This window comes from Schistocerca piceifrons, chromosome 3, assembly GCF_021461385.2.
Source record: "Schistocerca piceifrons isolate TAMUIC-IGC-003096 chromosome 3, iqSchPice1.1, whole genome shotgun sequence".
NCBI lineage: Eukaryota > Metazoa > Arthropoda > Insecta > Orthoptera > Acrididae > Schistocerca > Schistocerca piceifrons.
In genome coordinates this window covers 263,785,065-263,810,734 of record NC_060140.1, presented here as the reverse complement: position 1 = coordinate 263,810,734, position 25,670 = coordinate 263,785,065, and the positions used below count along the sequence as shown (strand labels likewise).

General features: G+C 46.5%; 19 non-coding genes across 19 annotated transcripts; 6 read left to right on the top strand and 13 right to left on the bottom strand.

The window, feature by feature from the left end:
- Window positions 1-794: 794 nt before the first annotated feature.
- Window positions 795-866, bottom strand: Trnaw-cca. The gene has a single exon. It is a non-coding gene; the product is annotated as a tRNA-Trp (tRNA).
- Window positions 867-984: 118 nt separating this feature from the next.
- On the top strand, window positions 985-1,056 carry Trnaa-cgc. The gene has a single exon. It is a non-coding gene; the product is annotated as a tRNA-Ala (tRNA).
- Window positions 1,057-1,332: 276 nt separating this feature from the next.
- On the bottom strand, window positions 1,333-1,404 carry Trnac-gca. The gene has a single exon. It is a non-coding gene; the product is annotated as a tRNA-Cys (tRNA).
- A 319-nt stretch (window positions 1,405-1,723) lies between these two features.
- Trnaw-cca lies at window positions 1,724-1,795 on the bottom strand. Its single transcript has one exon. It is a non-coding gene; the product is annotated as a tRNA-Trp (tRNA).
- A 118-nt stretch (window positions 1,796-1,913) lies between these two features.
- On the top strand, window positions 1,914-1,985 carry Trnaa-cgc. The gene has a single exon. It is a non-coding gene; the product is annotated as a tRNA-Ala (tRNA).
- A 276-nt stretch (window positions 1,986-2,261) lies between these two features.
- Window positions 2,262-2,333, bottom strand: Trnac-gca. The gene has a single exon. It is a non-coding gene; the product is annotated as a tRNA-Cys (tRNA).
- Window positions 2,334-2,652: 319 nt separating this feature from the next.
- Trnaw-cca lies at window positions 2,653-2,724 on the bottom strand. Its single transcript has one exon. It is a non-coding gene; the product is annotated as a tRNA-Trp (tRNA).
- Window positions 2,725-2,842: 118 nt separating this feature from the next.
- On the top strand, window positions 2,843-2,914 carry Trnaa-cgc. Its single transcript has one exon. It is a non-coding gene; the product is annotated as a tRNA-Ala (tRNA).
- Window positions 2,915-3,193: 279 nt separating this feature from the next.
- Window positions 3,194-3,265, bottom strand: Trnac-gca. The gene has a single exon. It is a non-coding gene; the product is annotated as a tRNA-Cys (tRNA).
- Window positions 3,266-3,584: 319 nt separating this feature from the next.
- Trnaw-cca lies at window positions 3,585-3,656 on the bottom strand. Its single transcript has one exon. It is a non-coding gene; the product is annotated as a tRNA-Trp (tRNA).
- A 118-nt stretch (window positions 3,657-3,774) lies between these two features.
- Window positions 3,775-3,846, top strand: Trnaa-cgc. Its single transcript has one exon. It is a non-coding gene; the product is annotated as a tRNA-Ala (tRNA).
- Window positions 3,847-4,122: 276 nt separating this feature from the next.
- Window positions 4,123-4,194, bottom strand: Trnac-gca. Its single transcript has one exon. It is a non-coding gene; the product is annotated as a tRNA-Cys (tRNA).
- A 6,209-nt stretch (window positions 4,195-10,403) lies between these two features.
- Trnac-gca lies at window positions 10,404-10,475 on the bottom strand. The gene has a single exon. It is a non-coding gene; the product is annotated as a tRNA-Cys (tRNA).
- A 319-nt stretch (window positions 10,476-10,794) lies between these two features.
- Trnaw-cca lies at window positions 10,795-10,866 on the bottom strand. Its single transcript has one exon. It is a non-coding gene; the product is annotated as a tRNA-Trp (tRNA).
- A 118-nt stretch (window positions 10,867-10,984) lies between these two features.
- Window positions 10,985-11,056, top strand: Trnaa-cgc. Its single transcript has one exon. It is a non-coding gene; the product is annotated as a tRNA-Ala (tRNA).
- Window positions 11,057-17,029: 5,973 nt separating this feature from the next.
- On the bottom strand, window positions 17,030-17,101 carry Trnaw-cca. Its single transcript has one exon. It is a non-coding gene; the product is annotated as a tRNA-Trp (tRNA).
- A 118-nt stretch (window positions 17,102-17,219) lies between these two features.
- Window positions 17,220-17,291, top strand: Trnaa-cgc. Its single transcript has one exon. It is a non-coding gene; the product is annotated as a tRNA-Ala (tRNA).
- Window positions 17,292-17,567: 276 nt separating this feature from the next.
- Window positions 17,568-17,639, bottom strand: Trnac-gca. Its single transcript has one exon. It is a non-coding gene; the product is annotated as a tRNA-Cys (tRNA).
- Window positions 17,640-17,958: 319 nt separating this feature from the next.
- On the bottom strand, window positions 17,959-18,030 carry Trnaw-cca. The gene has a single exon. It is a non-coding gene; the product is annotated as a tRNA-Trp (tRNA).
- Window positions 18,031-25,670: the final 7,640 nt, after the last annotated feature.

Sequence of the window (25,670 nt, the reverse complement as noted above, 5' to 3'; positions counted from 1 at the left end):
TCCCGATGCCGAAAGAGAACTTGATGACCATATTTAGAAAGAATTTTATCAACCTGAAGTGGGTCCATAAACTTAACAAAGAAAACATACAGTTCGGTATCAAAATAAGCAGTGTGCACCTGATCCGAATGAACACCAAAGGTATCTACCAACCAATCATGAATCTCAAGAGAACTAGGTTGCACATGGCGGGTTGACTTGTCAAAAGCAAAACTAACTGTAGCCTGACGAGGAATAACCTGGGACGACATTTTCAAAATATGCGGTCGAAACCGCTACACAAAAAACACTGAAATAAGGACAGAAAAAAAACACAAGGTACGAAACAACGACGGAGAAACACTCACAGAAGTTGCAACACAACACGTAAACAAAAACGATAGTCCACTATACGTAACGCTACGGCGGAGCGGAAGACTAGGCACGTCCACACTGCACGGCGTCTAAAGCGGAACTGCGACTGAGCTATACCCCCTTTCACGATCTTTGCGTTCCCATAACATAAGGAAAAATATTATACTCTGCCTGGCTAAAGACGTCTAATCGAGCAAAATATTGCGTAATCATTATCTCTCAGTTATATATTAGCGTTAAACGATATAAATATCAAAAATACTAGACACTTCGCGCCTGGAGAAAGTGCGAGTCGGCGCCTTCACCTTAATGTCAGAACGCGAAAATTGCACTAGTAGCTTTTTTTCAAGCAAGTTCTGTTCGTCCGTTCTCCGTAATCGTTTGGTATCTGATTAAACTGACATACTCGCCTATGGCTTTCGTAAACGAAAATTTCATTGTGACCCCGACGTGATTTGAACACGCAACCTTCTGATCTGGAGTCAGACGCGCTACCGTTGCGCCACGGAGTCGACGCTGCTTAGGTCTTGTCATGAATAGGTTCCTCGAACACTTACTGTACCGTTCAAACCTAAGAAATAATGACAGTAGGATCCACGAGACACTCGTCCCGGATGTACTTGCTCTGGCGGGGGTGTAACTCAGTGGTAGAGTGTCTGCTTCGCATGCAGAAAGTCCTGGGTTCAAATCCCAGCTCCTCCAATTTTTGTTTCTCCGTGCAGCAGTACATGAAAACTTTTGCCTATCACCATATTCTACAAAATTCAGTGTACAAGATTCTTCCCCCAAGCAAGTGGATTTCGTACAGTTCGACCTCATGGCGGGAGGACGATGACCTGCAAGACCCTGGGCTGCGATCCCCCCCCATTGAAATGTTGCTCCAAAGCCTTCGGTATGGCGTGCAGGGTGCATCTCAAACATGTATTTGCAACTCACCGCGACAATCGTCATTTGTTTTTTCGAGATACTGAAAAATGAAGGGGGCACCCGGGATTGAACCGGGGACCTCTCGATCTGCAGTCGAATGCTCTACGACTGAGCTATACCCCCTTTCACGATCTTTGCGTTCCCATAACTTAAGGAAAAATATTATACTCTGCCTGGCTAAAGACGTCTAATCGAGCAAAATATTGCGTAATCATTATCTCTCAGTTATATATTAGCGTTAAACGATATAAATATCAAAAATACTAGACACTTCGCGCCTGGAGAAAGTGCGAGTCGGCGCCTTCACCTTAATGTCAGAACGCGAAAATTGCACTAGTAGCTTTTTTTCAAGCAAGTTCTGTTCGTCCGTTCTCCGTAATCGTTTGGTATCTGATTAAACTGACATACTCGCCTATGGCTTTCGTAAACGAAAATTTCATTGTGACCCCGACGTGATTTGAACACGCAACCTTCTGATCTGGAGTCAGACGCGCTACCGTTGCGCCACGGAGTCGACGCTGCTTAGGTCTTGTCATGAATAGGTTCCTCGAACACTTACTGTACCGTTCAAACCTAAGAAATAATGACAGTAGGATCCACGAGACACTCGTCCCGGATGTACTTGCTCTGGCGGGGGTGTAACTCAGTGGTAGAGTGTCTGCTTCGCATGCAGAAAGTCCTGGGTTCAAATCCCAGCTCCTCCAATTTTTGTTTCTCCGTGCAGCAGTACATGAAAACTTTTGCCTATCACCATATTCTACAAAATTCAGTGTACAAGATTCTTCCCCCAAGCAAGTGGATTTCGTACAGTTCGACCTCATGGCGGGAGGACGATGACCTGCAAGACCCTGGGCTGCGATCCCCCCCCATTGAAATGTTGCTCCAAAGCCTTCGGTATGGCGTGCAGGGTGCATCTCAAACATGTATTTGCAACTCACCGCGACAATCGTCATTTGTTTTTTCGAGATACTGAAAAATGAAGGGGGCACCCGGGATTAAACCGGGGACCTCTCGATCTGCAGTCGAATGCTCTACGACTGAGCTATACCCCCTTTCACGATCTTTGCGTTCCCATAACTTAAGGAAAAATATTATACTCTGCCTGGCTAAAGACGTCTAATCGAGCAAAATATTGCGTAATCATTATCTCTCAGTTATATATTAGCGTTAAACGATATAAATATCAAAAATACTAGACACTTCGCGCCTGGAGAAAGTGCGAGTCGGCGCCTTCACCTTAATGTCAGAACGCGAAAATTGCACTAGTAGCTTTTTTTCAAGCAAGTTCTGTTCGTCCGTTCTCCGTAATCGTTTGGTATCTGATTAAACTGACATACTCGCCTATGGCTTTCGTAAACGAAAATTTCATTGTGACCCCGACGTGATTTGAACACGCAACCTTCTGATCTGGAGTCAGACGCGCTACCGTTGCGCCACGGAGTCGACGCTGCTTAGGTCTTGTCATGAATAGGTTCCTCGAACACTTACTGTACCGTTCAAACCTAAGAAATAATGACAGTAGGATCCACGAGACACTCGTCCCGGATGTACTTGGTCTGGCGGGGGTGTAACTCAGTGGTAGAGTGTCTGCTTCGCATGCAGAAAGTCCTGGGTTCAAATCCCAGCTCCTCCAATTTTTGTTTCTCCGTGCAGCAGTACATGAAAACTTTTGCCTATCACCATATTCTACAAAATTCAGTGTACAAGATTCTTCCCCCAAGCAAGTGGATTTCGTACAGTTCGACCTCATGGCGGGAGGACGATGACCTGCAAGACCCTGGGCTGCGATCCCCCCCCCCCATTGAAATGTTGCTCCAAAGCCTTCGGTATGGCGTGCAGGGTGCATCTCAAACATGTATTTGCAACTCACCGCGACAATCGTCATTTGTTTTTTCGAGATACTGAAAAATGAAGGGGGCACCCGGGATTGAACCGGGGACCTCTCGATCTGCAGTCGAATGCTCTACGACTGAGCTATACCCCCTTTCACGATCTTTGCGTTCCCATAACTTAAGGAAAAATATTATACTCTGCCTGGCTAAAGACGTCTAATCGAGCAAAATATTGCGTAATCATTATCTCTCAGTTACATATTAGCGTTAAACGATATAAATATCAAAAATACTAGACACTTCGCGCCTGGAGAAAGTGCGAGTCGGCGCCTTCACCTTAATGTCAAAACGCGAAAATTGCACTAGTAGCTTTTTTTCAAGCAAGTTCTGTTCGTCCGTTCTCCGTAATCGTTTGGTATCTGATTAAACTGACATACTCGCCTATGGCTTTCGTAAACGAAAATTTCATTGTGACCCCGACGTGATTTGAACACGCAACCTTCTGATCTGGAGTCAGACGCGCTACCGTTGCGCCACGGAGTCGACGCTGCTTAGGTCTTGTCATGAATAGGTTCCTCGAACACTTACTGTACCGTTCAAACCTAAGAAATAATGACAGTAGGATCCACGAGACACTCGTCCCGGATGTACTTGCTCTGGCGGGGGTGTAACTCAGTGGTAGAGTGTCTGCTTCGCATGCAGAAAGTCCTGGGTTCAAATCCCAGCTCCTCCAATTTTTGTTTCTCCGTGCAGCAGTACATGAAAACTTTTGCCTATCACCATATTCTACAAAATTCAGTGTACAAGATTCTTCCCCCAAGCAAGTGGATTTCGTACAGTTCGACCTCATGGCGGGAGGACGATGACCTGCAAGACCCTGGGCTGCGATCCCCCCCCATTGAAGTGTTGCTCCAAAGCCTTCGGTATGGCGTGCAGGGTGCATCTCAAACATGTATTTGCAACTCACCGCGACAATCGTCATTTGTTTTTTCGAGATACTGAAAAATAAAGGGGGCACCCGGGATTGAATCGGGGACCTCTCGATCTGCAGTCGAATGCTCTACGACTGAGCTATACCCCCTTTCACGATCTTTGCGTTCCCATAACTTAAGGAAAAATATTATACTCTGCCTGGCTAAAGACGTCTAATCGAGCAAAATATTGCGTAATCATTATCTCTCAGTTATATATTAGCGTTAAACGATATAAATATCAAAAATACTAGACACTTCGCGCCTGGAGAAAGTGCGAGTCGGAGCCTTCACCTTAATGTCAGAACGCGAAAATTGCACTAGTAGCTTTTTTTCAAGCAAGTTCTGTTCGTCCGTTCTCCGTAATCGTTTGGTATCATTAAACTGACATACTCGCCTATGGCTTTCGTAAACGAAAATTTCATTGTGACCCCGACGTGAGGCAGTTCCGCTTTAGACGCCGTGCAGTGTGGACGTGCCTAGTCTTGCGCTCCGCCGTAGCGTTACGTATAGTGGACTATAGCTTTTGTTTACGTGTTGTGTTGCAACTTCTGTGAGTGTTTCTCCGTCGTTGTTTAGTACCTTCTGTAACTTTCTGTCCTTATTTCAGTGTGTTGTGTGTAGCGGTTTCGACCGCATATTTTGAAAATGTCGTCCCAGGTTATTCCTCGTCAGGCTACAGTTAGTTTTACTTTTGACAAGTCAACCCGCCATGTGCAACCTAGTTCCCTTGAGATTCATGATTGGTTGGTAGATACCTTTGGTGTTCATTCGGATCAGGTGCATACTGCTTATTTTGATACAGAACTGTATGTTTTCTTTGTTAAGTTTATGGACCCACTTCAGGTTGATAAAATTCTTTCTAAATATGGTCATCAAGTTCTCTTTCGGCATCGGGATGATTCTGTAAGTACCGTGCTGCTTTCCAATGCTTCCATCACGTATACCAATGTTCGTGTTTACAACCTTCCACCGGAGGTGGATAATGTCTATCTTAAGGAGGGTCTACAAAAGTATGGTGATGTAAAGAGCATTCGCCTTGAACGCTGGTCAAGCCAACATCGCCTGCAATGTTACAGTGGTATTCGTTCAGTCGAAATGCACGTTAAGCAGAATATTCCATCTCACCTGCAGATCGGTGGATATCGTGTCCATGTAACATATAGTGGTCAGGTTGGCACCTGTTTTTTGTGCAATGAAAGTGGTCACGTGCGTACCGACTGTCCGCGGAGGGTTTTTGTTTTAAAAAATTCTCTCGAACAGCGTCGCAAGTTAACGGTCGCTGACCTCGTTGCAGGTGGTTCTGCTCTTGGTGTAGCACAGTCCAGTGGTAGTAGCGCTCCGCCACAGGTTTTGCGCACCCCTGATACAGAATTTCCTCCTTTGCGTGCTAAATCTGATGTTGTTCCGTCTGTCCCTCAGGTGGGTGTGCCACTTTTGAATAATAAGAGGCGTCGCCCACACGATGGAAATAGTACGGATGAGGATCTCCCTGAGATGCCCCAGTCCGAGCGACCGGCATCCTCCGAGCCACTGTGTACTGTAGCTGCTCCCTGCTCTCCTGAGGTAACGGTTACGGTGGCGGCTGCTGGCGCCCCTCCGGCCTCCGACGCAGCTTCTCTCGAGTCGGATCGTCGGTCGGGCCTGTTGGCGCCGTCTTCCGAACCGACTTCGATGTCACAACAAGTGGAGCCGCGACAACTTCCTGCTTCGCTGCCCCATACCTCTGCCAGCGGAGCTGCTCCGCTTCCGTCCAACATTGCGGCCTCGGACCTTCCTGCTCACGATTCGCCTCCGTGCAGTCCATGTTTGCCGGAAGCTAGTGTAAGTGTTGACCATTCCGTTTTGTCGGAGTTTCCCCCCGCGACCCCGGATCCCGCATGTGGACCGGCGCGGGTGGTGTCGGATACAGAACTTGACCCTCCTACGTCACCGGCGGCTGAAGCTTCCTTGCCCGTCAGCCGACGCAAGTTACGCGTTCAGCCGAACGTTAATGCTGTTCGTATAAAACCGAAGCGTAAGGGATCCGCGGAACGGGGTACCAGTCCCCCTCCCTCGGATGCCTCCGTCTCCCCTGCTATGGACTGTGACGTTGGTGCGTCGGTGTAGGTGATTTCCTTTTTCGCTTTTCTCTCTATGGTTCAAGCATACACCTTTCTTACCTTAAATGTTAACCGTATTGAGTCCGACGTTCGCATTGCCTCTTTGCGGCAGTTTATTTACGACGCCTGTGCCGACGTAGTGTTCTTGCAGGAAGTGTTGTTTTCTGATCTCTCTCTACCTGGATTTCAAACTGTTTTTAATGTCGCGCCGGAATATTCAACAGGAACTGCTCTTTTCTTTCGAGAGGGCATTCCTATTACTGACATTGAATTCCTTGACTCTGGCCGTGGGATTGGTTGTCGTCTTTTTGATCTCCGCCTCGTTGTTTTGTATGCCCCCTCTGGTTCGGGTCACACTGTGGCTCGCTCGCGCTTTTATAAAGAAGAGCTTATTTATCTTTTGCGCCAGAGTCCTCGGAGTCTCCTGCTCGGAGGCGATTTTAATTGTGTTTTACGCCCTGAAGACCAGTCCCCCAATTTTAATTATTGCCGTGATTTACATGACTTAGTTCGTACGATGCATCTGCGTGATGTTTGGGAACACAAATATCCAACCCTGGTGAAATATACGTTTTTTACCGCGTCCTCATGCAGTAGACTCGACAGATTCTATTTATCTGATTTTTTATGTGATACAATTCTTTCTGTCGATGTTATTCCTACTAGTTTTTCTGACCATTGTGCTTTTACTGCAACTGTAAATCTTAGTCACCAACCTGCAAAACTTTATCGTTCCCAGTGGATGTTAAATGTTTCCCACCTTGCCGACAGTGCTATGGATGATGTTATAAGTGGCGTGTGGGAGCGATGTCTTCGCTCTGTCCCGCGATACCCCTCCTTGCTGGTTTGGTGGACTGCGTTTGCCAAGCCCAAGATTCGTCAGACTTTGATTTTTTACTGTGCTGCAAGGGCGCGTGATTTTAGGAACACGTATGAATATTACTACTCTGTCCTGCGTGAACTATATGACGCAGCGGGTACCTCTCCTCTGCGGATCCATGATGTTCGTCGTATTAAAGCCAAGCTCTTGAGCCTTAAACGACGACAGATGGATGGTCTGCGAGTTAAGTCGAAACCTCACTCTCTTGTTGAAGGTGAACTGACATCCTTGTACCACCTGCTACGGCATCACACTCGTCGTCGTCGCTCCTTCATCTCTTCTCTTACGGTGGATGATGGGCGACAGCTTATTGCACAGGAGGAAATGGTTCGTGCTCTTCATCAGTATTACACTAGTCTATACTCTGCCTATGATTCTGGTGAGTCTCTTTCGGATGATGTCTTTGGGGATCTAACTGCGACGATCGCGCCTGACGCGAACGGCGAATTTCTCCGGGAGTTCCAGGTAGATGATGTTTTCGATTTTATTGCTCGCTCTCCGTCCAGTAAATCGCCGTGTCCAGACGGCCTGCCTAAAGAATTTTATCTCCGTTTTTGGCCTCTTTTGGGTGGCATTTTTACGCAGATTTTAAATGAGATTGTCAGGGGGATGGATGTGCCTGCCGATTTTAAAGTAGGGAAAATTGTTTTAATCCCGAAGTCCTCTGGTCGTTTATCTGCTGCCAATCTTCGTCCGCTCACATTGCTGAATTTTGACTATAAGACAGCTGCTAGAGCGCTCAATAGCCGGTTGTCTTCTCTGCTTCGGGGTGTGATTGGTGCACATCAATGTTGTTTTCATGATAGATCTATTCTGACACCAGTAGCCGAATATCGGGATGTTGTCTCGGTTGCGGCGGTTACAAACGTACATTGTGCCTTTGCCTTCCTTGATTTTTATAAGGCTTTTGATCACGTCAGTCATGTGTTTTTAGATCGTGTTTTAGGTACAATAGGTTTTAACGCTTCATCACGTGGTGTTCTTGGCAATTTGTATAGGGGAATAACAGCTCGGGTGTCAGTCAATGGGCAGCTGACGCCGCCCATTGCTATCCGCCGCGGAGTGCCTCAGGGTAGTCCGCTCTCTATGTCTTTATTCGTATTGTCCCTGGAACCGCTGCTTCGGACTATTGCTCTCAAGCTTCAGGGTATGTCCCTCTCTGGTGGGAAGCTCTCTGTTAAGGCATATGCGGATGATGTCGTTGTTCTCCTCCGTCAACGTGATGATATCCTGTTGTTGAAAGGGGCGGTTGATGCATACTGTCGTGTCTCTGGAGCGCGTCTCAATCAGGGTAAATGTAAGTTCCTTGATATTCGAGGATTTCGCGATGCTGACGTCCCTTGGGCCACTTTTGTCGATCGCCATACGTCCTTGGGGATTATCATTGATCGGTGTCCTCTAAAAATGGCGGCTCTCAATTGGAAATCTGTCACCGAGAAGATACAGGGGGCTCTGATGGTCCATGAGCAGCGCTCTGCTACCATTTTGCAAAAAGTCAGAATTTTAGACACCTACGTTCTATGTAAAGCTTATTATGTTGCTCAGCTGTTCCCACTTCCCATGATGGTGGCGAAAAGGTTGCGCCAATTGTCTAGCAGGTTTATATGGAAGGGCCATCTATTCAAGTTACGTTACGAGGTAATGACGAAACCGCGTATCTCCGGAGGCTTGGGCCTCTCTGACATTACTCGCAAGGCGTCTGCTTTGTACGTCCGCCGAACGACTCTAATTGTTACGCAAGAAGTGACTTCAATTACATCCAGGCTTTTTACTGTTGTGCGTCCGGCGAGCCTTGCTCCACCTGTCGATGTCGGACGCCTAAATTTTAAGTTGAAACACATTCGGGAATTTTACATTGCGGTGAGTTACCTCGGTGACGTCTTCTTGCGGCGACCGGTGCCAACGACCAAGGGCTTGATTGCCCGCTGGGAGGGGCTGGCCGGTCCCAATCCAATAGAACTGGCGTCTCCATCTGTGTCCTGGAGGAACGTCTGGAAGAATGTTAGTCTGCCGATACACTCTATGGCCGTGGCGTCCACGTGGTATAGGGTAATAAATAATTTGGTTCCCACCAATGTACGACTGCACCGTATTGGTCTTTCTGACACGGACACCTGTACTCGGTGTGGTCTCCTGGATACCCTTGAACATCGATTCACCTGCTGTGGGCACCTTGCTAATTGGCGTTGGCTCAGGAAACAACTTGCCTTTGTCACTAGGTCTGCTGAAGCCGCTTATACTATTGACATCATCGTCCGGCCCGATTCTTCCTTTTTTCCGCGAACGAAGCTCCATACCGTCATGTGGTTGATTGGCCATTTCGTACATTTTGTCAACAGTTGTCATGAAGAGGATGGACACCTAGTGTTTCGGCAGTACATGCTTACTGCTTACTGGCAGCGCTTGCGATTGCCAGGCCTCCGAGATGATTTTGCCAATATGCTTAGCCTGACATTTGAAAGAGAGGGTGTTGGCTAAGGTCACCTGTGTGAGCCATTTTCTTTTATACTGTTTCTGGATTTGCCGCCTTTATGTATGTTTCTTCTCTACACCAGGACTGAAGTTTCTGTGTTTTTTTTTTTTTTTTTTTTTTTAATCTTTATTTCACAAAGCAGTCTACATTATATAGTCATGTTTTAGGATTTTAATTTCAGTAGTGTACTTCTTTTGAAGTGGCTGTGTTGTGGATGTTCCTTAATATTTTTTTTTTTTTCAATAGATATATTTGTTCGGGGAATAATAATTACGCTTTCATTTGCTCCTAATGAGCTGAGACTGAATTGCAGGCATTTAAAAAGAAAAAAAAAAAAGGGGTATGATTCCTGCTTAGGGTGCAGGAGGTCCCGGGTTCAAATCCCGGACGAGCCCTAGCATTTTGTGCAAACTGATCGCACGTCAGTGGCTGAGTCAGCGCAAAAAGCTCGCCGTCAATATCAAATGAACTACTTATTCGATGTGAACAATTGACACTCTGGTCCGACGCGTTAAAAAAAAAAAAAAAAAGTGGTAGAGTGTCTGCTTCGCATGCAGAAAGTCCTGGGTTCAAATCCCAGCTCCTCCAATTTTTGTTTCTCCGTGCAGCAGTACATGAAAACTTTTGCCTATCACCATATTCTACAAAATTCAGTGTACAAGATTCTTCCCCCAAGCAAGTGGATTTCGTACAGTTCGACCTCATGGCGGGAGGACGATGACCTGCAAGACCCTGGGCTGCGATCCCCCCCCATTGAAATGTTGCTCCAAAGCCTTCGGTATGGCGTGCAGGGTGCATCTCAAACATGTATTTGCAACTCACCGCGACAATCGTCATTTGTTTTTTCGAGATACTGAAAAATGAAGGGGGCACCCGGGATTGAACCGGGGACCTCTCGATCTGCAGTCGAATGCTCTACGACTGAGCTATACCCCCTTTCACGATCTTTGCGTTCCCATAACTTAAGGAAAAATATTATACTCTGCCTGGCTAAAGACGTCTAATCGAGCAAAATATTGCGTAATCATTATCTCTCAGTTATATATTAGCGTTAAACGATATAAATATCAAAAATACTAGACACTTCGCGCCTGGAGAAAGTGCGAGTCGGCGCCTTCACCTTAATGTCAGAACGCGAAAATTGCACTAGTAGCTTTTTTTCAAGCAAGTTCTGTTCGTCCGTTCTCCGTAATCGTTTGGTATCTGATTAAACTGACATACTCGCCTATGGCTTTCGTAAACGAAAATTTCATTGTGACCCCGACGTGATTTGAACACGCAACCTTCTGATCTGGAGTCAGACGCGCTACCGTTGCGCCACGGAGTCGACGCTGCTTAGGTCTTGTCATGAATAGGTTCCTCGAACACTTACTGTACCGTTCAAACCTAAGAAATAATGACAGTAGGATCCACGAGACACTCGTCCCGGATGTACTTGCTCTGGCGGGGGTGTAACTCAGTGGTAGAGTGTCTGCTTCGCATGCAGAAAGTCCTGGGTTCAAATCCCAGCTCCTCCAATTTTTGTTTCTCCGTGCAGCAGTACATGAAAACTTTTGCCTATCACCATATTCTACAAAATTCAGTGTACAAGATTCTTCCCCCAAGCAAGTGGATTTCGTACAGTTCGACCTCATGGCGGGAGGACGATGACCTGCAAGACCCTGGGCTGCGATCCCCCCCCATTGAAATGTTGCTCCAAAGCCTTCGGTATGGCGTGCAGGGTGCATCTCAAACATGTATTTGCAACTCACCGCGACAATCGTCATTTGTTTTTTCGAGATACTGAAAAATGAAGGGGGCACCCGGGATTGAACCGGGGACCTCTCGATCTGCAGTCGAATGCTCTACGACTTTTTTTTTTTTTTTTTTTTTTTTAAACTTACTACAACAAAAACGCGCTTTTCCGGTACCGGGAATCGAACCCGGGCCTCCTGGGTGAGAGCCAGGTATCCTAGCCACTTTTTTTTTTTTTTTTTTTTTTTTTACAGTACTGAAATTAAAATCCTAAAACATGACTATATAATGTAGACTGCTGACTGAAATAAAGATTAAAACACGAAAACTTCAGTCCTGGTGTAGAGAAGAAACATATATAACGGCGGGAAATCCAGAAACAGTATAAAAGAAAATGGCTCACACAGGTGACCTTAGCCAACACCCTCTCTTTCAAATGTCAGGCTAAGCATATTGGCAAAATCATCTCGGAGGCCTGGCAATCGCAAGCGCTGCCAGTAAGCAGTAAGCATGTACTGCCGAAACGCTAGGTGTCCATCCTCTTCATGACAACTGTTGACAAAATGTACGAAATGGCCAATCAACCACATGACGGTATGGAGCTTCGTCCGCGGAGAAAAGGAAGAATCGGGCCGGACGATGATGTCAATAGTATAAGCGGCTTCAGCAGACCTAGTGACAAAAGCAAGTTGTTTCCTGAGCCAACGCCAATTAGCAATGTGCCCACAGCAGGTGAATCGATGTTCAAGGGTATCCAGGAGACCACACCGAGTACAGGTGTCCGTGTCAGAAAGACCAATACGGTGCAGTCGTACATTGGTGGGAACCAAATTATTTATTACCCTATACCACGTGGACGCCACGGCCATAGAGTGGATCGGCAGACTAACGTTCTTCCAGACGTTCCTCCAGGACACAGATGGAGACGCCAGTTCTATTGGATTGGGACCGGCCAGCCCCTCCCAGCGGGCAATCAAGCCCTTGGTCGTTGGCACCGGTCGCCGCAAGAAGACGTCACCGAGGTAACTCACCGCAATGTAAAATTCCCGAATGTGTTTCAACTTAAAATTTAGGCGTCCGACATCGACAGGTGGAGCAAGGCTCGCCGGACGCACAACAGTAAAAAGCCTGGATGTAATTGAAGTCACTTCTTGCGTAACAATTAGAGTCGTTCGGCGGACGTACAAAGCAGACGCCGTGCGAGTAATGTCAGAGAGGCCCAAGCCTCCGGAGAGACGCGGTTTCGTCATTACCTCGTAACGTAACTTGAATAGATGGCCCTTCCATATAAACCTGCTAGACAATTGGCGCAACCTTTTCGCCACCATCATGGGAAGTGGGAACAGCTGAGCAACATAATAAGCTTTACATAGAACGTAGGTGTCTAAAATTCTGACTTTTTGCAAAATGGTAGCAGAGCGCTGCTCATGGACCATCAGAGCCCCCTGTATCTTCTCGGTGACAGATTTCCAATTGAGAGCCGCCATTTTTAGAGGACACCGATCAATGATAATCCCCAAGGACGTATGGCGATCGACAAAAGTGGCCCAAGGGACGTCAGCATCGCGAAATCCTCGAATATCAAGGAACTTACATTTACCCTGATTGAGACGCGCTCCAGAGACACGACAGTATGCATCAACCGCCCCTTTCAACAACGGGATATCATCACGTTGACGGAGGAGAACAACGACATCATCCGCATATGCCTTAACAGAGAGCTTCCCACCAGAGAGGGACATACCCTGAAGCTTGAGAGCAATAGTCCGAAGCAGCGGTTCCAGGGACAATACGAATAAAGACATAGAGAGCGGACTACCCTGAGGCACTCCGCGGCGGATAGCAATGGGCGGCGTCAGCTGCCCATTGACTGACACCCGAGCTGTTATTCCCCTATACAAATTGCCAAGAACACCACGTGATGAAGCGTTAAAACCTATTGTACCTAAAACACGATCTAAAAACACATGACTGACGTGATCAAAAGCCTTATAAAAATCAAGGAAGGCAAAGGCACAATGTACGTTTGTAACCGCCGCAACCGAGACAACATCCCGATATTCGGCTACTGGTGTCAGAATAGATCTATCATGAAAACAACATTGATGTGCACCAATCACACCCCGAAGCAGAGAAGACAACCGGCTATTGAGCGCTCTAGCAGCTGTCTTATAGTCAAAATTCAGCAATGTGAGCGGACGAAGATTGGCAGCAGATAAACGACCAGAGGACTTCGGGATTAAAACAATTTTCCCTACTTTAAAATCGGCAGGCACATCCATCCCCCTGACAATCTCATTTAAAATCTGCGTAAAAATGCCACCCAAAAGAGGCCAAAAACGGAGATAAAATTCTTTAGGCAGGCCGTCTGGACCCGGCGATTTACTGGACGGAGAGCGAGCAATAAAATCGAAAACATCATCTACCTGGAACTCCCGGAGAAATTCGCCGTTCGCGTCAGGCGCGATCGTCGCAGTTAGATCCCCAAAGACATCATCCGAAAGAGACTCACCAGAATCATCGGCAGAATATAGACTAGTGTAATACTGATGAAGAGCACGAACCATTTCCTCCTGTGCAATAAGCTGTCGCCCATCATCCACTGTAAGAGAAGAGATGAAGGAGCGACGACGACGAGTCTGATGCCGTAGCAGGTGGTACAAGGATGTCAGTTCACCTTCAACAAGAGAGTGAGGTTTCGACTTAACTCGCAGACCATCCATCTGTCGTCGTTTAAGGCTCAAGAGCTTGGCTTTAATACGACGAACATCATGGATCCGCAGTGGAGAGGTACCCGCCGCGTCATATAGTTCACGCAGGACAGAGTAGTAATATTCATACGTGTTCTTAAAATCACGCGTCCTAGCAGCACAGTAGAAAATCAAAGTCTGACGAATCTTGGGCTTGGCAAACGCAGTCCACCAAACCAGCAAGGAGGGGTATCGCGGGACAGAGCGAAGACATCGCTCCCACACGCCACTTATAACATCATCCATAGCACTGTCGGCAAGGTGGGAAACATTTAACATCCACTGGGAACGATAAAGTTTTGCAGGTTGGCGACTAAGATTTACAGTTGCAGTAAAAGCACAATGGTCAGAAAAACTAGTAGGAATAACATCGACAGAAAGAATTGTATCACATAAAAAATCAGATAAATAGAATCTGTCGAGTCTACTGCATGAGGACGCGGTAAAAAACGTATATTTCACCAGGGTTGGATATTTGTGTTCCCAAACATCACGCAGATGCATCGTACGAACTAAGTCATGTAAATCACGGCAATAATTAAAATTGGGGGACTGGTCTGCAGGGCGTAAAACACAATTAAAATCGCCTCCGAGCAGGAGACTCCGAGGACTCTGGCGCAAAAGATAAATAAGCTCTTCTTTATAAAAGCGCGATCGAGCCACAGTGTGACCCGAACCAGAGGGGGCATACAAAACAACGAGGCGGAGATCAAAAAGACGACAACCAATCCCACGGCCAGAGTCAAGGAATTCAATGTCAGTAATAGGAATGCCCTCTCGAAAGAAAAGAGCAGTTCCTGTTGAATATTCCGGCGCGACATTAAAAACAGTTTGAAATCCAGGTAGAGAGAGATCAGAAAACAACACTTCCTGCAAAAACACTACGTCCGCACAGGCGTCGTAAATAAACTGCCGCAAAGAGGCAATGCGAACGTCGGACTCAATACGGTTAACATTTAAGGTAAGAAAGGTGTATGCTTGAACCATAGAGAGAAAAGCGAGAAAACAAATCACCTACACCGACGCACCAGCGTCACAGTCCATAGCAGGGGTGACAGAGGCATCCGAGGGAGGGGGACTGCTACCCCGTTCCGCGGATCCCTTACGTTTCGGTTTTTTACGAACAGCATTAACGTTCGGCTGAACGCGTAACTTGCGTCGGCTGACGGGCAAGGAAACTTCAGCCGCCGGTGACGTAGGAGGGTCAAGTTCTGTATCCGACACCACCCGTGCCGGTCCACATGCGGGATCCGGGGTCGCGGGGGAAACATCCGACAAAACGGAATGGTCAACACCTGCACTAGCTTCCGGCAAACATGGACTGCACGGAGGCGAAACGTGAGCAGGAAGGTCCGAGGCCGCAGAGTTGGAAGGAAGCGGAGCAGCTCCGCTGGCAGAGGTATGGGGCAGCGAAGCAGGAAGTTGTCGCGGCTCCACTTGTTGTGACATCGAAGTCGGTTCGGAAGACGGCGCCAACAGGCCCGACCGACGACCCGACTCGAGAGAAGCTGCGTCGGAGGCCGGAGGGGCGCCAGCAGCCGCCACCGGAACCGCTACCTCAGGAGGGCAGGGAGCAGCTACAGTACACAGTGGCTCGGAGGATGCCGGTCGCTCGGACTGGGGCATCTCAGGGAGATCCTCATCCGTACTATTTCCATCGTGTGGGCGACGCCTCTTATTATTCAAAAGTGGCACACCCACCTGAGGGACAGACGGAACAACCTCAGATTTAGCACGCAAAGGAGGAAATTCTGTATCAGGGGTGCGCAAAACCTGTGAAGGGGCGCTACTACCACTGGACTGTGCTACACCAAGAGCAGAACCACCTGCAACGAGGTCAGCGACCGTTAACTTGCGACGCTGTCCGAGAGAATTTTTTAAAACAAAAACTCTCCGCGGACAGTCGGTACGCACGTGACCACTTTCATTGCACAAAAAACAGGTGCCCACCTGACCACTATATGTTACATGGACACGATATCCACCGATCTGCAGGTGAGATGGAATATTCTGCTTAACGTGCATTTCGACTGAACGAATACCACTGTAACATTGCAGGCGATGTTGGCTTGACCAGCGTTCAAGGCGAATGCTCTTTACATCACCATACTTCTGTAGACCCTCCTTAAGATAGACATTATCCACCTCCGGTGGAAGGTTGTAAACACGAACATTGGTATACGTGATGGAAGCATTGGAAAGCAGCACGGTACTTACAGAATCATCCCGATGCCGAAAGAGAACTTGATGACCATATTTAGAAAGAATTTTATCAACCTGAAGTGGGTCCATAAACTTAACAAAGAAAACATACAGTTCGGTATCAAAATAAGCAGTGTGCACCTGATCCGAATGAACGCCAAAGGTATCTACCAACCAATCATGAATCTCAAGAGAACTAGGTTGCACATGGCGGGTTGACTTGTCAAAAGCAAAACTAACTGTAGCCTGACGAGGAATAATCTGGGACGACATTTTCAAAATATGCGGTCGAAACCGCTACACAAAAAACACTGAAATAAGGACAGAAAGTAACACAAGGTACGAAACAACGACGCAGAAACACTCACAGAAGTTGCAACACAACACGTAAACAAAAACGATAGTCCACTATACGTAACGCTACGGCGGAGCGGAAGACTAGGCACGTCCACACTGCACGGCGTCTAAAGCGGAACTATACCCCCTTTCACGATCTTTGCGTTCCCGTAACTTAAGGAAAAATATTATACTCTGCCTGGCTAAAGACGTCTAATCGAGCAAAATATTGCGTAATCATTATCTCTCAGTTATATATTAGCGTTAAACGATATAAATATCAAAAATACTAGACACTTCGCGCCTGGAGAAAGTGCGAGTCGGCGCCTTCACCTTAATGTCAGAACGCGAAAATTGCACTAGTAGCTTTTTTTCAAGCAAGTTCTGTTCGTCCGTTCTCCGTAATCGTTTGGTATCTGATTAAACTGACATACTCGCCTATGGCTTTCGTAAACGAAAATTTCATTGTGACCCCGACGTGATTTGAACACGCAACCTTCTGATCTGGAGTCAGACGCGCTACCGTTGCGCCACGGAGTCGACGCTGCTTAGGTCTTGTCATGAATAGGTTCCTCGAACACTTACTGTACCGTTCAAACCTAAGAAATAATGACAGTAGGATCCACGAGACACTCGTCCCGGATGTACTTGCTCTGGCGGGGGTGTAACTCAGTGGTAGAGTGTCTGCTTCGCATGCAGAAAGTCCTGGGTTCAAATCCCAGCTCCTCCAATTTTTGTTTCTCCGTGCAGCAGTACATGAAAACTTTTGCCTATCACCATATTCTACAAAATTCAGTGTACAAGATTCTTCCCCCAAGCAAGTGGATTTCGTACAGTTCGACCTCATGGCGGGAGGACGATGACCTGCAAGACCCTGGGCTGCGATCCCCCCCCATTGAAATGTTGCTCCAAAGCCTTCGGTATGGCGTGCAGGGTGCATCTCAAACATGTATTTGCAACTCACCGCGACAATCGTCATTTGTTTTTTCGAGATACTGAAAAATGAAGGGGGCACCCGGGATTGAACCGGGGACCTCTCGATCTGCAGTCGAATGCTCTACGACTGAGCTATACCCCCTTTCACGATCTTTGCGTTCCCATAACTTAAGGAAAAATATTATACTCTGCCTGGCTAAAGACGTCTAATCGAGCAAAATATTGCGTAATCATTATCTCTCAGTTATATATTAGCGTTAAACGATATAAATATCAAAAATACTAGACACTTCGCGCCTGGAGAAAGTGCGAGTCGGCGCCTTCACCTTAATGTCAGAACGCGAAAATTGCACTAGTAGCTTTTTTTCAAGCAAGTTCTGTTCGTCCGTTCTCCGTAATCGTTTGGTATCTGATTAAACTGACATACTCGCCTATGGCTTTCGTAAACGAAAATTTCATTGTGACCCCGACGTGATTTGAACACGCAACCTTCTGATCTGGAGTCAGACGCGCTACCGTTGCGCCACGGAGTCGACGCTGCTTAGGTCTTGTCATGAATAGGTTCCTCGAACACTTACTGTACCGTTCAAACCTAAGAAATAATGACAGTAGGATCCACGAGACACTCGTCCCGGATGTACTTGCTCTGGCGGGGGTGTAACTCAGTGGTCAGTTCCGCTTGCGACGCCGTGCAGGTCGCACGTGTTGTGCCTTCGCTCCGCAATAGCGTGTGCAAGCCGTGACTACTTTCGTTGTTTACGTTGTTTGCTAGATTTGCTGTCTTGTGCATCCGTCACTTCACTTCGCTTTTAGTGTTTTGTGTCGTTCTGTGTTAGCGGTCTCGACCGTTTAATAAGTGGATATGTCGTCCAGGTTGTTCCCAAGGAAATGTACTCTGTGTTTCGAATTTGACAAGTCTACACGTCATGTTCAACCGAGTTCCATGGAAGTTCACGATTTCATAGTGGATGTCATTGGTATTACGTCTGACCAGGTTCATACTGCCTATTACGACACAGATCTCTACTGTTTCTTCGTCAAGTTGTTAAACCCTGTGTTACTGGAGAGGATTCTGTTAAAACATGGTAGCAGAGCTGAGTTCCGTCATCGTGACGCCTCGGTGAGTACTGTTCTCATATCCAATGCTGATGTAGAATATAAAAATGTCCGTGTGTACAACCTGCCGCCGGAAGTTGAAAACTGTTATTTACGTGAGATTTTGACGAAGTATGGGGAGGTCAAGCAAATCCGTAACGAACGTTGGTCTAGCCAACATCGGTTACAGTGTTTTAGTGGCGTCCGGTCAGTCGAAATGCACGTCAAGCAAGATATCCCCTCCCATCTTATTGTTTGTGGGTATAAAGTGCATGTCACGTACAGTGGGCAACCAGGCACATGCTTTATTTGTAACGAAACTGGCCACTTGCGTACGAACTGCCCTAAACGTGTCTTTGTTCTCAAAAGTACTTTGGAACAGCGTAGAAAATTGACATTGGCCGATCTTGTTAGGGAGGCACCAATCACGGACATCGAACGCCCTAGTGATAATGAAATATTGCCCCCAGCGCCTGGTTTGCCTGTTGCCGACTTTCCACCCTTTCCTTCAAAACCGGTTACAGATCCGCCTGCTTCCAAATCTGACGTGCAGCTGCTGAGCCACAAACGGCGACGAACGTGTGATGATGATAGTCCGGACGAAGATCTCCAGGAATTAGAACATGACGTCCCGAAAGAGATGCCGGTTACGGTTACTAACTCACGTTTTTCTGAACCGTCGCACGCAGCTGTCGACGTTGCGGCTATTGACGTCATTCCGAGTGACGTACAGGCAGCTTTGGCATCACAACAGCCGAGCCCGCCGCCTGAAGTCGCGACGTCACCACAGGACGAATCACAACAAGCGCGTGCTCCCGATAAGCATAACGAGGAAGGCAGTATTTGTGAACAAACTGAAGGAAGTCAAAGTCCGTCTACAAACAAACACGCAGTTCGTGCTAGTGACAACAAACAAACTTGTCCACCTTCTGAGTCAGTTCTTTCTGCAGATCAGATGGCTGAGGCGTCACATCCCGTTATGGACTGCGAAGTCACTCAGGACCCTCCCACGCCTCCGTCTGCCGATGTGTTCCCTAGCAGAGCACGTAGTAGGACCAAAGTTCAACCCAACGTCAACGCAGTACGGAAGAAAAACAAACCCAACGACACCCAAGTGACTGTTCGTGATCCTCCCGACAATGCAGACCATTCCGAAGTTTCTATGCCCTTGTAATGCGACCAGTGTTGTTTAGTGACCCTTTCCGTACCTCACTGTACTAATGGCACAAGCGTACAAATTCGTCTCCCTGAACATAAATAAGATTCGATCTGCTCTCAAAATTGCGGCCCTACAGCAGTTTCTATACGAATCTGACGCTGATATTGTGTTGTTACAGGAAGTTACTGTTTTGAATCTCTTCATCTCTGGTTTTAAAACCATATCAAACGTTGCTCCTGAGGAAAGTACAGGTACCGCACTTTTAATACGGGAAGGTATTCCAGTTGGGGAGATCGAGTTTTTAGATTCCGGTCGAGGAGTGGGCTGTAAAATTTTTGATGTCACCCTTGTTAACTTATATGCCCCGTCAGGCAACAGCAACAAATTCGACCGGTCACGTTTTTATAAGGAGGATGTTACGTATCTGTTGCGGGGAAGTCCTCAAAACCTGATAATAGGAGGTGACTTTAACTGTGTTCTACGTAAAAACGATCAGTCCCCTAATTTTAACTACTGTAAAGAACTGCACGAGCTAGTTAAGAATATTAAGCTGAAAGATGCTTGGGAACTGCAGTATCCTACTTTAGTTAAATTCACTTTTTTCACCGTTACTTCATGCAGCCGTCTGGATAGAATTTATCTATCGGACTGTATCAGTGACCGACTCCTAGCGGTTGACGTAATCCCGGCTAGTTTTACCGACCATTGCGCTGTTGCGGCAACAATTCACTTAAATCGACAGCCTACCAAATTATTTCGTTCCCCGTGGATGTTAAACATATCGCATCTGGCGGACGCTGAATTATTTGACGTTATCAGACATGTGTGGGAAACTTGTTTGCGTTCCATCACTTTTTATCCGACTAAAGCGATGTGGTGGACCACTGTTGCCAAACCAAAGCTTCGAAAAAGTCTCATTTATTATAGTGCTCAGAAAGCACGCGCCTGCAAGAAGACCTTTGAGTTTTACTACACTGTGTTGCGACAATTGTATGATTCATCCACTGCGACCAACACTAACTTTCCATCAATTCAACGTGTCAAGGCTAAACTTGTCAGCTTGAAGCGTCAACAATTGGAAGGTCTGAAAGTTAAATCCAAACCTAAATCTGTTTTAGCCGACGAAATGACATCTATGTACCATTTATTCAAGCATTTATCACGCCGCCGCCGGGCTTTCATTGATGTTTTGGAAAGAGATAATGGGGAATTACTCTCTACTCAAGCGGCCATTATTAGTGAAATTCACCAACATTTCCAACGACTGTATTCCAGTGAGATTGTCAATGAACCTGCTGTCAGTGCAGTGGTCAATGTTTTTGATAGGGCGATTAGTCCTGCTGACAATGTCGACTTTTTATCGGATTTCACTCCCGAGGAAGTTTTAGCCTTGATCTCCAAGTCGCCTTCCTTTAAATCGCCTGGTCCTGATGGTTTGCCCAAGGAATTTTATACCAAATTCTGGAATGTCCTTGGTGGTACTTTTACTGAAATTGTTAATGAAGTCATGAGTGGTGGTCCTCTTCCTGCCGACTTGAAAGTGGGTAGAATTGTTTTAGTCCCGAAGAGAACTGGTCACAAGCGAGTTGATAATCTCCGTCCAATCACATTATTGAACTTTGATTATAAAACGATTGCCCGAGCGATTAATAGCAGAATGGCCCCCATCCTTGGGAAAGTTATTTATTCACATCAGTCTTGCCTTCCAGGGAGATCCATTATGACTCCGGTTGCAGAGTACAGAGACGTTATTTCAGTAGCGGCCGTAACCAACATCAAATGTGCTTTCCTTTTTCTTGACTTTTGCAAAGCTTTTGACCGCGTTAGTCATCACTATTTAGAACGCATCCTGCAACGAATTGGACTCGAAGAACGAGCTGTGGCAGTCATTCGGAATATGATAACCGGCATTACTGCTAGGATCACAGTTAACGGTCAGCTGACACAAGCTGTTAGCATACGACGCGGTGTACCGCAAGGCAGTCCGTTGTCGATGTCGCTCTTTGTTTTGTCGCTCGAGCCATTTCTGAAGAGATTGTGTATCACATTAAGTGGCCTTTCTGTCTTAGGGAGCAATCTTACTGTGAGGGCTTACGCCGATGATGTTGCTGTTATCCTACGTCATGAGTCTGAAGTGGCCCAATTGCGGGCTGAGATTGATACTTACAGCACTGCTTCTGGGGCGAAACTCAGTGAGGGTAAATGTAAGGTTCTACGCTTACGGGGCTTCGAATCTCTTGCTATACCGTGGGCGCAGATCGTCGAACAACATGTTGCTCTGGGTATCATCATCGATAGGTGTCCCTTACGTATGGCAGCTAAAAACTGGAAACTTACTGCCAATCGCATACAGGGAGCTATAGTGGAAAACACCTGGCGATCGACAAATATCCTCCAGAAGATCAGGATTTTGAATACATACATACTCTGTAAAGCTTATTATGTCGCTCAGGTGTTCCCTCTTCCCAAAATGCAAGCCCATAAGATCATGCGTTTGTCCAGCAGGTTTGTGTGGCTCGGTCATATTTTTAAGTTAACCTATACCACACTGTCTAAGTCAGTGCAAGCTGGGGGCCTGCAACTCAATGATATCCGTCGAAAGGCGACAGCACTCTATATAAAACGAACAACTGTGATAATTACCACGATGCCCCATACTATCACATCGAAGCTGTTTCGCATTGTTCGCCCTAAATGTATGAAACCGCCAATTGACATCGGTAAACTCAACTTTCAATTGCAACATGTCGGTGTTTATTACCTCGAAATTAGTTACTTAGGTGACAGTGTTTTCACAAGTCCTTGTCTCACGACAGTGTTCTTACTTGCTCAGTGGCAGAAGTACGAAGCTCCAACTACAATTGAAATGCACTACCCAAGAATCGTCTGGACGGCAGTGTGGACCAATATTACTCTAAAAATTCATTCCTCCGATGTGATTTCCGCCTGGTATAAAGTTGTCCACAATCTTGTTCCAACCAACGAAAAACTCAACCGCATTGGCTTAAGTGCTACTGACAACTGCCTCAAATGTGGATTGGTAGACACTCTGAGGCACAGGTTTACTTGCTGCGGGCATCAGTTCAACTGGCATTGGGTGCGGAAACGATTGGCGCTGCTCACACGTAGCACTGAAAGTCTTTATACAACTGATATCCTCCTGTGGCCTGATACACGGTTTTACCCCAAAACGAAAAACAATACTGTTATGTGGATGCTGGGTCATTTTGTCACTTACGTCATCACTAACCACGGAGAAGACAATATTACTGCCTTTACTGCTTATATGGAAACGGCATATTGGCGAAGAAACCAGTTCCCGCACATTAAAAGGGATTTTGGACACATGTTAAAAATACTGTTTGAGAAACAGGGAATTGGGTGATTCTAAAGTCAATCCACGATTACTGTTAACATTTCCACGGTGAAGTTCCCAAGTACAAGCGAACACTGAATACTATTTTCGTTATCGTTTCACCTATGGCGCTTGAAGAACCTGAAGTTTTCTTTTCTTTCTTATTCCTCATTATTTGTTTTTTGCGGGAAGAGACATTTTTTTTCCCTTGGTTTTGAGAGAGATTTCTATTTCTCGTTGCACTTATATTACAAAGAAGACGAGGCAATGAACTCCTTGTAATCCGGAAGAACCAGTATTCTTTTTGTGTACTGTTGTACGACGCCAGTGAATCTGGAGACTTTGATTTCTTTTGACTATAGCTGATGAAGCTCGCCAAGGACGGCATTCATGGAGAGCGCAAGGAGGGCTGTAAGGGGAGAAGGGAGGCCCTATAAAATGAAAAAAAAAAAAAAAAAAAAAAAAAAAAAGTGGTAGAGTGTCTGCTTCGCATGCAGAAAGTCCTGGGTTCAAATCCCAGCTCCTCCAATTTTTGTTTCTCCGTGCAGCAGTACATGAAAACTTTTGCCTATCACCATATTCTACAAAATTCAGTGTACAAGATTCTTCCCCCAAGCAAGTGGATTTCGTACAGTTCGACCTCATGGCGGGAGGACGATGACCTGCAAGACCCTGGGCTGCGATCCCCCCCCATTGAAATGTTGCTCCAAAGCCTTCGGTATGGCGTGCAGGGTGCATCTCAAACATGTATTTGCAACTCACCGCGACAATCGTCATTTGTTTTTTCGAGATACTGAAAAATGAAGGGGGCACCCGGGATTGAACCGGGGACCTCTCGATCTGCAGTCGAATGCTCTACGACTTTTTTTTTTTTTTTTTTTTTTTTTTTTAGCGCTCTAGCAGCTGTCTTATAGTCAAAATTCAGCAATGTGAGCGGACGAAGATTGGCAGCAGATAAACGACCAGAGGACTTCGGGATTAAAACAATTTTCCCTACTTTAAAATCGGCAGGCACATCCATCCCCCTGACAATCTCATTTAAAATCTGCGTAAAAATGCCACCCAAAAGAGGCCAAAAACGGAGATAAAATTCTTTAGGCAGGCCGTCTGGACCCGGCGATTTACTGGACGGAGAGCGAGCAATAAAATCGAAAACATCATCTACCTGGAACTCCCGGAGAAATTCGCCGTTCGCGTCAGGCGCGATCGTCGCAGTTAGATCCCCAAAGACATCATCCGAAAGAGACTCACCAGAATCATCGGCAGAATATAGACTAGTGTAATACTGATGAAGAGCACGAACCATTTCCTCCTGTGCAATAAGCTGTCGCCCATCATCCACCGTAAGAGAAGAGATGAAGGAGCGACGACGACGAGTCTGATGCCGTAGCAGGTGGTACAAGGATGTCAGTTCACCTTCAACAAGAGAGTGAGGTTTCGACTTAACTCGCAGACCATCCATCTGCCGTCGTTTAAGGCTCAAGAGCTTGGCTTTAACACGACGAACATCATGGATCCGCAGTGGAGAGGTACCCGCCGCGTCATATAGTTCACGCAGGACAGAGTAGTAATATTCATACGTGTTCTTAAAATCACGCGTCCTAGCAGCACAGTAGAAAATCAAAGTCTGACGAATCTTGGGCTTGGCAAACGCAGTCCACCAAATCAGCAAGGAGGGGTATCGCGGGACAGAGCGAAGACATCGCTCCCACACGCCACTTATAACATCATCCATAGCACTGTCGGCAAGGTGGGAAACATTTAACATCCACTGGGAACGATAAAGTTTTGCAGGTTGGCGACTAAGATTTACAGTTGCAGTAAAAGCACAATGGTCAGAAAAACTAGTAGGAATAACATCGACAGAAAGAATTTTAGCACATAAAAAATCAGATAAATAGAATCTGTCGAGTCTACTGCATGAGGACGCGGTAAAAAATTTATATTTCACCAGGGTTGGATATTTGTGTTCCCAAACATCACGCAGATGCATCGTACGAACTAAGTCATGTAAATCACGGCAATAATTAAAATTGGGGGACTGGTCTGCAGGGCGTAAAACACAATTAAAATCGCCTCCGAGCAGGAGACTCCGAGGACTCTGGCGCAAAAGATAAATAAGCTCTTCTTTATAAAAGCGCGATCGAGCCACAGTGTGACCCGAACCAGAGGGGGCATACAAAACAACGAGGCGGAGATCAAAAAGACGACAACCAATCCCACGGCCAGAGTCAAGGAATTCAATGTCAGTAATAGGAATGCCCTCTCGAAAGAAAAGAGCAGTTCCTGTTGAATATTCCGGCGCGACATTAAAAACAGTTTGAAATCCAGGTAGAGAGAGATCAGAAAACAACACTTCCTGCAAAAACACTACGTCCGCACAGGCGTCGTAAATAAACTGCCGCAAAGAGGCAATGCGAACGTCGGACTCAATACGGTTAACATTTAAGGTAAGAAAGGTGTATGCTTGAACCATAGAGAGAAAAGCGAGAAAACAAATCACCTACACCGACGCACCAGCGTCACAGTCCATAGCAGGGGTGACAGAGGCATCCGAGGGAGGG